Below are 3994 nucleotides of genomic sequence, written 5' to 3'. Positions count from 1 at the left end.
CACCGGGTCACACTGACCCCTACTGGCCAGTGCAGAGTACTACACAAACACACTGGCTCACACCGACTCCTACAGGCCAGCGCGGTGTACTGCACCATTTTCAACTTCTTCCGTAGCTCTCCGTCACCACCATTACACCCACACTTCCAGGTCTCTGATAGGATCGGAGCTCAAGACCACACCTTTCATCAAGCATTATTTTTTATGTCCCTACTTTATTTTATCCATTTTGTGCTTGTTCTACGTATTTAATTATTTCCATTATTTCCATGCACTAACCTGCATTGTAAGATGCTATACCAAGTTTGTAGGATGTATATACATTTTATTTTTATTTTTTTAAACTTTTTATTTTGTACTTTTTCCAAATTTATAGTGCATGTAAACAAAAATATGAAAAAGGAACACAAAAGAAACAAACTAAAAGGAATAAAGCACACCTAATCTGTGGGGAAAAGAAAACAAAGAATACACATATTTATAGAGATGGGGCCAGGGGATACCCAAAGTACTGTCTTATCGATCCCGACCCAAAAACGCCATCCACCCAGCCCCTTACATCCATATGAAGACTGCCAAACAAAGCCCGAAATCTGGTCCTCTCCCCGACAGTTCCAGTTCCATCCACAGTCATGACATATTTGAACCCAGAGCGGGGAAAAGCAGGACCCCATTCTCTCAGGTCCCGGCCATCCGCCTATGCCTCAAAGGACCAAAAACTAGAATTAGTTTGAATTAACAAAAAAAAAACAAAAAAACAAAACAAAACGAGGACAGGTCCCTGCCTTATGGGGCTGAGTGAGTCTTATAGGTTATCCATTTTGTCCACTGTTTTCGGCGTTTGTCAGATTTCAGTCTCAAAGTGTAGGTCATTTTCTCCATTATATATATATTTCCTCGATTACATCAGTCCATTCTTCCAATTTTAAAGGGTCACTTTTCAGCCAGTTTTTTGTTATTACCTTTTTGCTTGACAACAACATAATTTTAAACAAATAATGGTCCTCCTTTCTTACATTTTCCCATATTCCAAAATACATAGGATGTATATACATTTTAAATAGGAGTGACAGAAGCAGTTTATGGTCTCCTCTAAGGATATACAGATGAGCCGGTCAGTTTCAGTGAACAAATAATTTCTTTTGAACTCAAAGTGATGAGAATCAAATCTTTACAGAACATTTAAAGAAACAGTGAGCCGGGTTACAGCTTCAAACATTGCAAAATGAATTTTATTTATGCATGCACGGGAGTCACTGGGAACAAACGCCAGCCTGAGAAACTTCACTTATGCTTGATTACATGCGACTCTTTGACTTTGCTGTTTTTAGTGCAGGTGGAGGTACAGGAGACTGAAGAACAAGTTTCATGCAGCACTTTGTAAAACCAACAGAGAGAATTGGAAACAAATGACCTCCTGCAAAACGTCACTACACCTTTCACCAGCAGGAGACAGATTTACCCAGGAAGTTTAATGTAGTAGCTGAAACTTGAAGAAAGAAATGAGAACAGTTTGAGAGCGAGTTCAGCATCATCATCATCCATTCATTGACTCTCTTATTGGACAAAGGATGATGAAGATGAAGCTGCCAGGCAGCAGGAAAAGAGGAAGACCTCAGAGAAGATTCATGGATGTAGTGAAGGAGGACATGCAGAGGGCTGGTGTGACAGAGGGCGACGCTGGGCTAGGAGGAGATGGAGGCCGATGAGTTGCTGTGGTGGGCAAAAGAAGGCGGGGGCGATTCATTCCTCTGCATTTTCTCTTCCCCCCTCGTCTATTTTGATCATTTCATTCTGGGAATTGGTGCTGAGTGAGAGGAGTCGCTTTCCAGGTGCTTCAGCTACTGTTTGGTGTCTCATACACGAGAACACCCATCCTTCCTAAACCTCTCCTCCTAGTTTCCTCTCATGTCACCTCAGTTCAGTCTCACTTGTTTTTATTCGCTGAAAGTAAAAAAAGCTGAGTGCAGATCTTCTGGGTGTGCAGTTGAGTCGTTTTTACAGACGTCTTAGTTTGAAACTTTCCAAAATTAACAAAGCTATTCTTAAATGCTGGAATTTACAGTAAACACTGAGTACTTTTATAGGAAACAGAAAAAAATTAACTGACGGCCACTTTGCTACCCGCCTCCATCCCAGCTCCTCCTTTTCAGTGTGATTCAAGTATTGCATTAACTGTTTAGGAATTACAGCCATTTACATACACAGTCAACCACCATGAGACAGCTCCTTCCATGACAACATAAGCAGATAAAATACACAGAACTATTCCATCAAGGAAGCGAGCGAGGCTAAAAAAATATATAAATAAACCTTTAGGATTGGCCGACTCAACAATCTGGATCTTTCTTTAAAAAGAAGGAAAGCACCGAGCAGGTCAGCAGCACCAAAGTGTCTGCGAGACAAATACAGTGGATGATCACAGAGTTATTTCCATGCTTCACAAGATCTAACAAACCAAGAACACGACGAGGAGGCAGAGGTATAACTGAAACAATCACGTGACGCCTTCACAAATGGAAATACAAACAGTTTACAGATGAAACCATCATCATCATCATCATCATCTACAGAGTGGGCCACTGTGGGGAAAAATGGGTGTAATTCATAAACAGTTAACACAGAACTGGTGTGAAAACCTGAATTAAAGCTCAAAGTCGGCCCTTCAGTCACAGCCAGTGTTTGATTTAAATCGACTGCGATGGGAAAAGTTAAACGGTTTCGTCTTCCAGCTGCTCGTCTGTGTTCTTCTCCTCAAAAACTCTTTTTGAGGAGAAAAACAAGCCCAGGGTGAACACTATGAAACCAACCTGCACTAAATAACAGAAGTAAATACTCCCTTTAAACACGACAAATAAGAACAAGAATCTCACGACCTGAATCTGAAATGGAACAAGCACCGCTCGTATGGGAGCATGAATCTCAGCCGGCACCGTCAGCTCACACTGAATATTTTTAATCATCTGTAAAATTAGAAGCTTAAAAAGGAACATTTTCATTTCAAACTTGAAACAATTCACTCTCAAATCTCTAAAACTTAGACTAGTTTAAATTCTCACCGTCAGTTTATACAAGTACACTTCTTATTGTAAACTTTATATTTAAGACTTTGCTGCTGTTGTTGCTGCTGCACAATAAAAAGCTCCTATGGAGGCAAAGCGACCAATTACAGACGAGAATTTGAAATAAAGAAAAATCAAAATGCAGTTTTGGCTCAAGTCATTACATTTACCTTTACAGCATTCCCTGTGACCCAAACACACACACACACCAGAGTCTGTTATCAGCATCTCACCGTCATGTGACTGACATCAGGAAGTATTTTGGAGCCCCAGTGTTTGTTCACCAATTTAAAGGGACAGCTGATCCACAAATCTCTGCACATGCTGCTGGTTATCCCTGCAGATCGTTTTACTGTTACGTTTTGTCAGCACAAACATCTTTAGTCAGAAAGTCATCTCGATAAAAAACATGAATTTACAGAAAATACCTTTTAAACTGCTCATAAACCAAAAGTGGTTCAAGCTTTTTTAAATGAGACATTTGATAGAGATCCTAACCAATCATTTCACGGTCTGTTGGTACAAGAAGCTGCGCTGAGTCACACACCAGCAGTAACAGCCTGAAAGCACGACCACTTTTCTGTTTTTTTAATATTTTGGTTCCATGTTTTTTATCTGTTTGCTGAAGGATGAAAGTTTCAGATCGTCTGTATTTCTGCACAATACGACCTAAAACATCAGGAGGGGCTCTAATGGAGGATGCACGGGTGTCATTTCTTTAGAGGAAGTGTGACAGCTGAAATAGCTCGAGAACACAAACCTTGGTCGGAGAGGGAACACTATGACTGTTTCAGAACAACAGGAAAAAAAATCAAAGTGAAAACAGAATCCGAATTTTTTTTCCTGTCACTGACATGACGGCGAGAAACGCTGCAGCTGGACTCTCACGTAAGTAAATCTGGAACCCCTACTCTGAGCTGAAGTTCATTTGC

The sequence above is a fragment of the Pelmatolapia mariae genome, linkage group LG7, assembly GCF_036321145.2.
Source record: "Pelmatolapia mariae isolate MD_Pm_ZW linkage group LG7, Pm_UMD_F_2, whole genome shotgun sequence".
NCBI lineage: Eukaryota > Metazoa > Chordata > Actinopteri > Cichliformes > Cichlidae > Pelmatolapia > Pelmatolapia mariae.
The sequence above is the reverse complement of the archived record's forward strand: the minus strand, read 5'-3'. Positions refer to the sequence as shown.